The sequence below is a fragment of the Nicotiana tabacum genome, chromosome 1 (assembly GCF_000715075.1).
Source record: "Nicotiana tabacum cultivar K326 chromosome 1, ASM71507v2, whole genome shotgun sequence".
Lineage (NCBI taxonomy): Eukaryota > Viridiplantae > Streptophyta > Magnoliopsida > Solanales > Solanaceae > Nicotiana > Nicotiana tabacum.
The window spans coordinates 77,726,506-77,740,347 of NC_134080.1; the positions used below are offsets into that span (position 1 = coordinate 77,726,506).

Below are 13,842 nucleotides of genomic sequence, written 5' to 3' on the forward strand. Positions count from 1 at the left end.
GGGAAGTTATTATATTACTTATGTTCCCTTGCCGGGATTTCTTGTGATTGTGTGATGAACTGAAATGGGAGCGGGCGGTACGCATACCACAAGATATTATGAAATGGGAGCGGGTGGTACGCTTACCACAAGATTGATGAAATGGGAGCGGGTGGTACGCCTACCACAAGATATTATAAAATGGGAGCGGGTGGTACGCCTACCACAAGATATTATGAAATAGGATCGGGTGGTACGCCTACTACAAGATATTATGAAATGGGAGCGGGTGGTACGCCTACCACAAGATTGATGAAATGGGAACGGGTGGTACGCCTACCACAAGATTGATGAAATGGGAGCGGGTGGTACGCCTACCACAAGATTATTATGAAATGGGAGCAGGTGGTACGCCTACCACAAGATATTATGAAATGGGAGCGGGTGGTACACCTACCAAAAGATATAATAAAATGGGAGCGGGTGGTACGCCTACCACGAGATATGAGAAATGGGATCGGGTTGCACGCCTGCAACAAGAGGAAACTGAAAGTGAAAGTTGCCTTTATTTTCTTCATTTGTGATAGAAGTTATAGTGCTAGCTTCCTTATTATTCCCTGTTATTTCTTTTAACTGCTATCCCCGAAGCATGTTCCCCTTCCCCAGCTTTAACTGCTTATTACTTGTTTACTTTTCCGCCATATATTATATAACTGTATAGGTTTATCTGGAGTCCGGTCCTAGCCTCGTCACTACCTCGCCGGGGTTAGGCCAGACAGTTACCAGCACATGGGGCCGGTTGTGCTAATACCACGCTCTGTGCTCTTTTGCACGGATCCAGGTTTTGGACTACAGCCGTAGCGCGGGAGCCAGCCTTCAGTCCAGTGAGACACTGAGGTAGCCTTGTAGGCATTCGCAGGCCTGGCATCTCCTCTATCTTTTATTTCCGCCTGTTATCTTATATATTCGAGACAAAAAGTTTATATTTTCTTTCAAACGGTTGTATTTAGCATTCTTAGAAGTTCGTGAGTAATGTGACACCAGTTCTTGGGTAGAGGCATATGTTGATTCTCACATTATTGTTCAGTTTTCTTTAAATTTAACTCTTCCACATATTTATTTAATTCCGCCGCTTTCATGCTATCGCTGATCATTGTTAAAAGAAGTAATGTTAACGAAGTAAGCAATTAAGGATTTGCTTGCCTAGCTCTCATTAGTAGGCGCCATCACGACTCCCGAGGGTGGGAAATCCGGGTCGTGACACTTCCTTTATAAGTAGGATTAAAAACTCTTCTAATATAATGCACAAAATGAGGGTTAGAAGGAAAACTATAGGGTAAGCACATAACAGTAACCATTTTTGCCAATTCTTCACGGTCTTTATTTGGATCATAATATAAAATGTCACCGGGAATTAAATTTGAACCTGTACTAGGGTTAACCGTAGTATCTACACTTGTCCCCTCTTGCGCAACTTGCATTTGTAAAAATCTAGCTTTATCTCTAGGGTGTGTCTTTATGTGTCTAGTCAAACTACTCGTACCGCTACGGTCTCCAGTAAATTTATGAACTAGTTGAGACCCATAAGTTTTACATTTAGCCTTATTTTGTTCTCTTAGTTGAGTAAAAAAGTGCCAAACAAGAGATGTTTCGGGCCGTTTAGCAGGTTGTCTATTAAAAGTAGGGGTTACTACAGGAGGGTCAGGCGGGGCATCATTTGGGTTATTAACAGGACTAGTATGTGTATCACCTAAATTCGGTTGCGTTTCATCTAAATCATCATTTTCCTCATCATTTTCGAAGATAGTTTCATTAGGATAAAGAGCATTCATAACTTCTTCATTTAATTGTTGTCCTAGTGCAACATCATGGCAAAATTGACTATCGGAAAATCGAAAACAAGGATTATCACTATCAAGAATAATAGGTGGAGGAGGACGGGTAACAGGTCTGGGTCGGGGAGCTAGGGGAAGAGTAGTAGTTTGGCTACTAGATTCACCAATTTTAGATTTTCCCTAACCCTTACCACCAAAAAAAAATTCAAAGAAAATGCCATATTAATTATAATTATACTAAATAAAACTAACAAAACTATAATATTAAAACTTAAGAGTTCGAACGAGTTTACCGAATTGACGAACAACTTCTTGAAAATTGAATATCGTTGAAGACTTGAATACTTCAATTCACCAACTTCACAAGTTTTCACGAAATTGCAATAATAAAGTAAGCAATTATAGAAGAAAATTAGAGAGAGATTGAGAGAGATTGATAAATTTGTGAATAAAAATAAAAGAATAGGGGGGGGTATTTATAGTTTTGAGAATTGGGAAAAAGTATAATTATAAAAAGTTTGGGGTTAAAACAAAGTTTGGGGGCCAAATGGCTATTTTTTAAAGTGCCAAACGATTGAATTTTGATGGTCAACGGCTAGATTTTAAAAATCTGACCGTTGTTCATTTTTAAAAAAAAAATTTAAAAATAGTCGTTGGAGCCCGTTGGGCCCGGTTGATTAATGGTCCCAGTCTCACGGGCTATTTGGGTTGGACCGGCCCGCTACGGGCTTATGCACCACTAGAGACCGGGTCTGCTTGAACCGGCCTGTTTGGCCCGCGGTCCCGAGCCGAGCCCGGACTACAATACAGCCTTAACTTACATTTAATTTCGAGCAAAATACATGAGCATCTATTAATTCTATGATAAACAGTTAGTCCTTTTTTATTTGGTAAGATATATTATTGAAAACTTTTTATTTAGTAACCGGTGCAAACTTTCTCAAGTTACTCATTGAATGGAGCTTCGAGTTTCAGAATTTAATTTTGCAGCAATGACTCCCAACGCCCAAGTGAGGATGGAAACTGGAAACGATGGCATTGCTATTATCAGTATTTGCAATCCTCCAGTTAATGCATTAACCATTTCAGGTAATTACTTAATATTGTTTTTCCAATATTTTATATGCAATCTTTTAATAATAGTTTTTTTTTCTCAAACTTAGATATGTTGTATTCTCCCAAAAAAATTCTCTCAATAATCTCTTCATTTTATCTGAAATTAATTCAGTGTGAAACTTTATTTGAGGTATGATGACGCTTGCATATGTATGTTACTATGACTAGAAGTTTTATTATAACTCATGACGGCCTTCTTCAATATAACTATATAAATATTCAGTCGCTAAATTAATTCTACTCCATCGGTTCCAAAACTATTTTTCTAAAAAAGCTTTCTCTCTCTAGAATGAATTCTCCTCTCAGGTAACACTGAAATGACGAGAAGAACGAAGAATGGAGGGGGAGGGCAACAACGCATGGTAGAAAACTCCAATAATCAATCGCGAAGAACTGAAATTCCACAGTCAGCAGATGCAAAGAAGACAAGGAACATCAATGAAATCCAAGGAATTATGCCATTAGGTTTCAACCAAGGATCATCAACAATGCCAATTGCACATGCAGAGCACACAATTCAAGTGATGAAGACTCCATTGAATCCGGCAATAACTCCGGTGATTCACTCAGATAGATCCTGGGCGGATAGAGTGGAGGCGGAAATTACGGAGATAAATGCAACAAACAAGGTACAATTGAATACGATAACTAATTCATGGAGTAAAACTGTGGGCATAGCACCAAGTAGTGAAGGCTTAGACCTAAATAGCGAGGTTATAGCAGGGGAAAATGTCAAAATTACGATGGATGATATCAAGGATGAACTCGTGTACTGGAAAACAGTAGTGATATGCTATGTACTGGGATCAAATCCACCGTTGACTGTAATTGATGGATATTTCAGAAGAATATGGGGAGGGTTGGGGATAGATAAAATTGCACAAATAAACAGAGGAGTGTTCCTGATTAGATTTCACACTGTTGAAAGTAGAACTCAAGTCATTGAAGATGGAGTCCAGATGTTTGATAAAAAGCCTATGGTAGTGAAGCCTTGGGAACCGGATGTGGATGTAAGTAAGGAAAATGTAGATAGAATACCAGTGTGGATAAGGCTAAAAGGCTTGGATATCAAGTATTGGGGGAAGAATGCCTTAACAAAAATAGTTGGATTGATTGGGAAGCCATTAAAAGCAGATAGAGCTACTACAAATAAGGAGAGATTAGCATTTGCCAGAGTTCTCGTGGAAGTATCTATAAATCAGCAATACCCTAAGCAGGTTATGTTTGAGAATGAGGTGGGGAGAATAGTGAAGCAAGAGGTGTATTATGAATGGAAGCCAACATTATGTCCAAATTGTAAATATTTTAGGCATGAGTCACAAGAATGTTGGAAACTACATAGAGAAGAAGCAAAAACTAGAAGAAAGCAGCTGGAACAGGGGGAGAAAACTACAGAAGGCCCTATTCAGAACAAGGAGAACACAAGTGATGAAGGCAAAACTAAAGAGAAAGTGTTAGAGAAAGCAACAGAAGGCCCTACTCAGAATAAGGAAAACAAAAGAGATGAAAACAAAGCAAAAGGAAAAGTGGTAGAGAAACAACAGAACAATCCCATGGTTATAGTAACAGGGAATACATTTGAGGTGCTCAACAAAGGTGGAGACATAGAGAAAATGAGGCAGAATAAAGCTAGTTCTTCTAACCCTAAGGGAGAACCAGTGGTGAAGGGGTCAGGACATGGGAGGGGTGGGGAAAGACCCCTGCCCAATGGATAAGTTAAGATTCTGGAATGTAAGGGGACTAAACATACTAGATAAACAGAGAGAAGTACATCTGTTTATGCACAACAGTGGAGCTAGTCTATTTGGTCTCCTAGAAACAAAGATTAAGAGATCTAAAGCTCATAGAGCTTCTCTTAATCTTTGTGAGGGGTGGTCCTTTACAACAAATTTGGCTCAGCATCCTAAGGGAAGGATTTGGTACTGTGGAAACCAAACATTTTTTAGGTAGATATTCAAAAAACTACAGATCAGTTGATTCATAGTACAATCAAGCATAGAGGAACAAGAGAGAATATTAATGTTACCATGATATATGCATACAATGATATAGCTTTAAGAAGAAATTTGTGGAAGGATATAGAAGAAATATACAAGTGAAATAAGGGCCCATGGGCAGTGATTGGGGACTTCAATAATGTGCTAAATACTGATGAAAGGATAGGAAGCAAAGTAACAGTGGCTGAAACAAAGGAGTTCAGACAATGTGTTGATACATGTTGCCTTCAAGAACTTAAATCTACTGGTGCATTCTACATTTGGAACAACAAACAGAGTGGAGAAGATAGAGTAATGAGCAGAATTGATAGAGTACTAGCAAATTTTGAATGGATAACAGTACTACATGCCTCAACTGTTCACTATATGACTGAGGGGTTGTATGATCATAGCCCAACTATCATTAGTTGGGATAACAGGAAGCAGATGGGGAATAGGCATTTCAAATATTTCAACATGTGGAGTATGGATCCAGATTTCAAAGATAAAGTGGCTGAAAGCTGGAACAAGGAAATTAATGGAACAAAAATGTACCAAATAGTAGGGAAGGTAAACAGATTAAAGAGAGTATTAAAGCAACTAAACAGAACAAAATTCAGCAACATAGAAGGAAAAGAAGAACAAGCTAAGAAGGATTTGGAGGAATGTCAGCAACACACACAACAAAATCCCCTAAACCAAGGTCTTATTGAAAGAGAGCAGCAACTGGCAAGCAGATACAGGAGAAACAAGAAAGCAAGTGACCAGTTCCTGAGGAAGAAAAGTAAAGTACAATGGCTGAAACAAAGTGACAAAAACAACAAGTACTTCCATAGCTACATGAAGGAAAGAAGAAATGCTAATAGGATCTTATCTATCAAGGCTAAGGGAAACAGGGTGACAAATGTGGAAGAGATAGTAGAGGTTTTTGTGGAATTCTATTCAAACTTGCTAGGATCTACTACAGACAAGAGAGAACATGTTTACAGTCCACTGGTAAGGGAAGGCAAGATAGTAACAGAGGGGCAAAGACAATTTCTGACAGAAGAATTCACAGAAAAAGAAGTCAAACAAGCTTTGTGGAAAATAGATGGTGAGAAAGCTCCAGGACCAGATGGGTATAGGAGTAAATTTTTTAAAGATAGTTGGGAAATAACAGGTAAAGCTCTGAAGGAGGCAGCACTGGAATTTTTTGAATCAGGGAAACTGTTGAAAACAATGAACAGAACAGTTTCACAGTAATACCTAAAAGTAATCATGCAGAGACAGTAGGGGATTTCAGGCCTATTGCATGCTGTAATACAATCTATAAGGTCATTTCCAAAATGCTATACAACAGATTGAAGACTATTCTACCAGACATAATTTCAGAAAATCAAATTGCTTTTGTAGCAGGGAGAACAATCATACAGAATATTCTAATATGTCAAGACTTGGTTAGGCTATACAAGAGGAAGGCAGCAACAAAAAGTTGCCTGATTAAAATAGATCTCAAGAAGGCCTATGATTCAATAGAGTGTGAGTTTGTGGAAGAAATGCTACACGCTCTAAACTTCCCTATGAAATTCATTAGGTGGATCATGGAATACATCTCAACACCACAATATACAGTGGCAATCAATGGAGGATTCTATGGAAATATAAAAGGGAAGAGGGGTCTGAGACAAGGAGATCCAATATCTCCTCTACTCTTTGTAATATATATGGAGTACTTCTCAAGGATAATGAAGCATGTAACACAGATGGAGGGGTTTAGATTCCACACCAAATGTAGAAGCTTGCAGCTGAATCATTTATGATTTGCGGATGATGTTCTTCTCTTTTGCAAAGGGAAAATCCAATCAGTGATGCTATTACAGAGAGGATTACAAACACTCACTAACTCTTCTGGGCTAACAACAAATGCAGGGAAGTCAAATATATTTGAAGTGAACATGGAAGCAAAAGAAATCAAGGATTTATGTGAAATGACAGGGTATAGCAAGGGCAGACTCCCATTCAAATATTTAGGAGTCCCAATTTCCTCAAAGAAGATCTCAAAAGTGGATTGTCAGGTACTAGTTGATAAGATGGCTAACAGAATAAATAGTTGGAGTTCAAGGAATCTATCATATGCAGGTCGAGTGCAAATGATAAATGCAGTCTTGATGCACATACATACGTATTGGGCTTCAATTTTCATACTGCCCAAAGCAGTCTTAAAAAGTATTACAAAAATGTGTAGGAACTACTTGTGGGATGGCAAAGTGGAAACAAATAGAGTGCCCTTAGTAGCCTGGGACCTTGTGTGCCGACCAAAACAGGAAGGAGGAATAGGAATAAAGGACTGTGTAGCATGGAATGAGGCTGTGATAGGGAAATATGTGTGGGATATCACTCAAAAAACTAACTCATTATGGGTCAAGTGGATAAACCATATTTACCTTAAAGATGTAGAATGGTGGAAGTATAAAGCAGCAAATGACAGTAGCTGGTACTGGAAGAAAATATGTATTGTTAGAAACAAACTGGCAACAGGTTATGTAAACAAGGGGTGGCAGTCAAGTATAGGAAAATATACAATAAAAAAAGGATATGAATGGTTGAAAGGGTCCCTAGACAAATATCCATGGAGACGATAGGTATGGAGTAAACAGAACATGCCAAAACACAGCTTCATTTGTTGGTTGACTATGCAGAAGAAGCTGCTCACTAAGGATAGGCTAGGAGTAGAGATGTAAATACTGATGGCCTATGTATGTTGTGTGGGGATAAATAAGAAACTATAGAAAACCTTTTCTATGAATATCAGTTCTCCAGTAGATGTATTGGCATAATATTGGAATGGCTAAAAATCAGAGTCACAAACTTGGAGGGACAGCTATTATGGAGAAGAGTGGCAATGAAGATGGTTGTAAAACTGATCAGAGAGTTTGCATATGCAGCTTTAGCAGCAACCAACTACTATGTATGGAAAGGTAGGAATGAAGCTGTATGGAAGAGTTCAGTGCCTAGACCATATAATGTGTGTGAGCAAATCAAGGAAGAATGCAAGGTTCGAATTGTAGAAGTATTAAACAAGAGAATAAAAGGGAAAGATAGAAGATGAATAGAATAAATGTATAGATAGATAGGAAGGAATTGTACAGTTTCATTATATAGGTAGAAGAATAGATAGTTGCTCTATAGATCTCTCTTTGTATTCTTTATGATGTACTGGTTTGGAAATGAATAAAAACTTCATTCCATCAAAACTATTTTTCACTTTTTTCCTTTACTTTATTCAATTTATAGTATAAATTGACTAACATTTTAAGATATATTCTTTGGCTGTTTTGATATGATGAAAATTTCAATTTACACTACTTATCTTGTAGTGTGTAAATTTTTAAAATTTTACTTAGTATGAATCAATACATACCAGTTTTAACTTCAAATATTGATCAGACTATAAGTATGTAAGGAATGAAAATAGTAAATAATATATATATATATATATATATATTCGCGCATACAGAGTCTTTCTTTTTCCTCAAAGACACACATAGACACTTACTTGAGTTGAGCCTTTAATTATTTTCATTTTCTTTGATCAATTGAAAACAGTGTGTAGGCATATAAATTTTATTGAAATTAAATTCATAAAATAATTTAGACTATATTTTAAATTCAAGATATATTGGTCCAAATAAAGATATGGGCTAATATAATTGAATTAATTATATAAGTCCAATATAAATGGATTAAATAAGTAAGTCTTAATCCATTGGGCTAGCCCATTTAATTGGGCTAGAGTGATGAGCCCACTTCATCAAGCCCAAGATTTCATCTTTCTAGAGGCCTAGTTTGGTGCCACGTGTCAAATGGCGTGGCACGCCAAGTCAAACAAAAGATCCAATAGGATCGTGCCATGTGTCAAAATGACAAGGCATGCCCAGCCATACTAAAAGGCCAATGAAATCGCGCCACGTGTGCAAGTGACATGTTCTGGCCAATCAAATACGGTCACGTCACACTTCAATTTGATTGGTCGGAAAGAGTTTGTTCTTATCATGACTCCTCCCTTCCACAACTATAAATAGGGGTCTTCATAACTCAGAAAAGACACCAGAAGTTATAACAAGAAGCAAGAAAGAGCTCGTGGATCAAACGTTGCAAATTCCTCCACAAGTTTCAAGCTTCAAGTTCAGGTTCAAGAAATCAAGTGCAAGTTAAAGAACGAAGAACAAATCAAGGTCAAGTTCAAGCAATCAAGATCAATCTCAAGAACAAGATCATCATTCAGTTTGGATCAACTAGAGCAAGAATTCCTCAATCGCTTTTATATCACAAGACGCACGGTGAGTATGATAGAGCTTACAAATACTCGTCAACGAAAGGGGGAACTAGTTATCGACTTTATCAATCATTGGAGGAATGCAATCCTCAACTACAAAGACAGGCTTAGTGAAGTTTCAGGCATATAGATGTGCATCCAAGGCATGCATTGGGGATTGCACTACATCTTGCAAGGTATCAAACCTAGAACATTTGAAGAACTTGCAACTCGTGCCTACGACATGGAATTGAGCATGGCCTCCACTGGAAATGAAAGGCTACCCATCTATGAACCTCGCAATGCGAATGATAAGCAAGAAGTCAGGAAGTGGGGCAAGTTCGTACCCAAGTCTGAAAGCAAAGAAGCTATGAATGTCAAAACGTCACCTATGCACCCGGCAAGCTCCCAGAAGTTCTAGAGAGTGACTCTCCTCCAAAACAAGCAGCATCCACTAAGGCTATCCCTGTCTCATCTGAAGGGATGATTCCAATCAATCAACTGAAGGAGTTCATCGAAGGAACCATTAAGAACAAATATGAAGTTGCTGCCAAATCCTCTCTTACATATGCAAAGCCATACACTGCAAGGGTAGATATGTTGAAGATGTCTGCTGGTTATCAACCTTTGAAGTTTCAACAGTTTGATGGTAAAGGTAACCTAAAGCAACATGTTGTGCACTTCATGGAGACGTGCAATAATGCTGGGACTTATGGAGATTACATCATCAAGCAGTTTGTCCGCTCGCTAAAAGGAAATGCTTTTAACTGGTACACAGACCTCGAGGTTGGATCTATCGACAGCTGGGATCAACTAGAGCAAGAATTCCTCAATCGCTTTTATAGCACAAGACGCACGGTGAGTATGATAGAGCTTACAAATACTCGTCAACGAAAGGGGGAACTAGTTATCGACGTTATCAATAATTGGAGGAATGCAATCCTCAACTACAAAGATAGGCTTAGTGAAGCTTCAGGCATATAGATGTGCATCCAAGGCATGCATTGGGGATTACGCTACATCTTGCAAGGTATCAAGCCTAGCACATTTGAAGAACTTGCAACTCGTGCCTACGACATAGAATTGAGCATGGCCTCTACTGAAAATGAAAGGCTACCCATCTATGAACCTCGCAATGCGAATGACAAGCAAGAAGTCAGGAAGTGGGGCAAGTTCGTACCCAAGTCTGAAAGCAAAGAAGCTATGAATGTCAAAACATCACCTATGAAGTTAACGACGAAGGTGAGCAAGAAGCAGAGTATGAAATCCATTTATTTTCAAGACAAGCCAAGTGGAAAGTTGACTCTAAAAGAAATGCAAGAAAAAGAGTACATATTCCTGGATTCTGATGTGCCAGCCATTTTCGAAGAACTCCTCGAGTTAAATCTCATTGAGCTTCTGAAGATGAAGCGACCAAATGAAGCTGGAAAAACAAATGACCCAAAATACTGCAAATATCATCGACTTGTAAGCCACCCTCTGGAGAAGTGCTTTGTCTTAAAGGATAAAGTCATGGATTTGGCTCGCAAAAAGAAGATCGTGCTTGAAGATGAGAAAGCAAGCGCAAACCAAGTCTCTATCACCTTTGGCTCATTCAGTCCGGATGACTTATGTGGTTTTAAAGAAAGTAAAGATGAAGAATTACTAGAGAGCGACAAAGCTGAAGTCAATCAATCTGATGATGATGAATGTTGGACATTGGTGACTCGTCGTAGGCACCACAAAAGGAGACCTGCAAATAATCAATAGAACAACAATAAGGAAGATGATGGTAAAAAGACCAACGAAAAAGAATCCAGTTAGGCATTTGAAAAAAGCAAAAGTGGAGATGCACCATTCTCAAAAGCCACGAAATCCAGTGACCTTGGAGGAGTTTTTACCAAGTTGGTTCCGCACAAAGATTTCTCATAAGGGCATTGATGCCTCTTGTTGCCATGCTGATAAAGGGGAAGAAAAGAGTGATGACCTACCATTGGCACCATCTTCGGAAAATCCCATCGAGTCCACTCCTCAAGAAGTTAATGCTTGTGAGGAAAAGGTCACGTTCACAAATGACAATCTTTTGCTAGGTGACACTCCTCATAACCGCCCATTTTACCTGGTTGGCTATATGCGCGATGAAAGGGTAAATCGGATTTTGGTTGATGGAGGATCCTCAGTGAACATTTTGCCAATCCACACTTTGAAATAACTTGGTATTCCCATGAACGAACTCTCAGAAAGTTGTGTGATGATCCAAGGATTCAACCAAGGGGGGAAAAGAGCCATAGGCGCGATCAGGCTGGGAATCACTATTGAAGATATGCAATCAAGTGCATGGCTGCACGTGATCGACACGAAGACTTCATACATGTTTTTGCTTGGGAGGCCTTGGATACATAAGAATAAAGTAGTTCCATCTACCTACCATCAATGTTTAAAATACTACGAGGGTGAAGTCGAGAAGATGGTAGTGCTGATGATGATCCATTCACCGAGGTTGAGTCACACTTTGCTGATGCAAAGTTCTATTTGAAGAACCGCATTGTGAAGGAGCTGAAAATTGATGATGGCATGAAAAGCAAGAATAAAGAGCCCTCAACTAAAATAGAAGAGGTGACTACTGGTAAAGCCAAAGCTGCTAGTAAAGAGGTACAACCCAACACGAATATGTCTTATAGAGGGAATGTTACGTCTTGTGGCAAGAAAGTAAGTCCGGCACTCCAATATATCCCTAAAAGGAAGAAAGATGAAAGTGAATCATCTAATCGCCAAGCCAACATGCTAAAGGAGTTAACTCTTCCAGTCAAACGAATTGAGGCAGTAAAGTCATCCTCAATGCCACTTGCAAGGTTTGTAGCCCAAAATCGTTTGCAGAATGTGGCACTCCCTACAAAGCGAACAAATGAAGGTTTTGACCCTAACGCTTACAAGCTATTTTGCAAAAACTAGATACAATCCCAATGAGCCGTCAAAGTTAGGGAAGCTCCAACCGGAAGTTGTAATGAGGCAACCACGTGAAGGTTTGGGATACAAGCAACTGTCACCAGTGTGCATCTCAATAAGAAGGGCAAGCAACAACTATATCACTGTAGAAGATGAATCAGCCGCTTCTAACAAACTTTCTGTCTTTGATCGAATTGAAAGATCACCTGTGAGTACCTCCGTGTTTTAATGATTGGGTCCACTAAAGAAGGGGAACAAGTTCCGGAGAAATTTTTAAAGCATAAGAACACCCGTTTCTCCCAAAATCCAGGAGATCTCTAAGGATTTCCAAAGTTTGGTTCCTCCTAGAATGAGGCGACAAACAAAACTTATGGTTTCATGTAAAGAAATACTGAAGGTAAACCATATAATGTGGTCTATACTAAGGAATGTGATGAAGACGAAGAAAGTGTAGGTTCTTCGTATCTTGTTACTGGACAAATCAAGAATGGCATTCCATTTTTGATGGAAGATAATGCGGAGTTGGAGGATGTTTCGCCATGTTATCACATATTCTTCAATGATGGGGACCCTCAAGAAGATGAAGATGCTAAAGATGCTCCACCTGAACTTGAAGAATGAGTGAAGACGACAGTTGATGCCTTAAGAGAAGTTAACCTTGGCACCGATGAAGAACCAAGACTCACCTACCTAAGTGCTTTACTTGAAGCTGAAGAAGAGAGCACTTATATTGAATTACTCAAAGAGTTTAGGGATGTATTTGCTTGGAGTTACAAAGAGATGCCTGGCTTGGACCCGAAAGTAGCATTCCATCACCTTGCAGTCAAAAATGGTGCTCGTCCTATTAAACAAGCTCAAAGGCGTTTTAGGCCAGACTTGGTTCCCTTGATTGAAACAGAAGTTAACAAACTCATCGAAGCTGGCTTTATTCGTGAAGTTAAGTACCCAACATGGATTTCAAGTATTGTCCCTGTAAGGAAGAAAAATGGCCAGATTCGAGTGTGCGTTGACTTTAGGGATCTTAAAAATGCGTGTCCAAAAGATGAGTTACCGCTTCCCATTCCAGAACTGATGATCGATGCTACTACTGGGTATGAGGCAATGCCATTTATGGACGGTTCGTCGGGTTATAACCAAATACGCATAGCACCAAAGGATGAATAGCTTACTGTATTCCGTACCCCAAAGGGTATTTATTGCTACAAGGTAATGCCTTTTGGCTTGAAGAACGTTGGTCCTACTTACCAAAGGGCTATGAAGAATATTTGCGATGATATTCTCCATAAGAATGTCGAATGCTATGTTGATGACTTGGGGGTGAAATCAAGATAGAAGGGCGACCACATGAAAGACTTGAGGATGGTATTTGAATTTCTCCGGAGATACCAACTTAGGATGAATCCATTGAAATGTGCCTTTGGAGTTACTTTTGGAAAGTTCCTTGGTTTCATTCTCCGACAATGAGGGATCGAAATTGATCAAGCCAAAGTGGATGCCATTTTGAAAATGCCTGAGCCTCGAAATATCCATGAATTGAAAAGTCTACAAGGAAAGCTAGCATACCTTAGAAGATTCATATCAAACCTGGCTGGGAGGTGCCAACCGTTTAGTTGCCTCATGAAGAAAGGCGTTCCTTTCAAGTGGGACCAATCTTGTAGCAATGCCTTCGAAAGTATCAAAACCTACTTGATGAAGCCTCCAGTTTTAGTAGCTCCTA

At 39.1% G+C, this 13,842-nt stretch overlaps 1 pseudogene; it reads left to right on the forward strand.

Moving 5' to 3' along the window:
* Positions 1-2,830: 2,830 nt before the first annotated feature.
* The window catches only part of LOC107805198 (peroxisomal fatty acid beta-oxidation multifunctional protein AIM1-like), a 42,334-nt pseudogene continuing 31,322 nt past the window's right edge, over positions 2,831-13,842 (forward strand).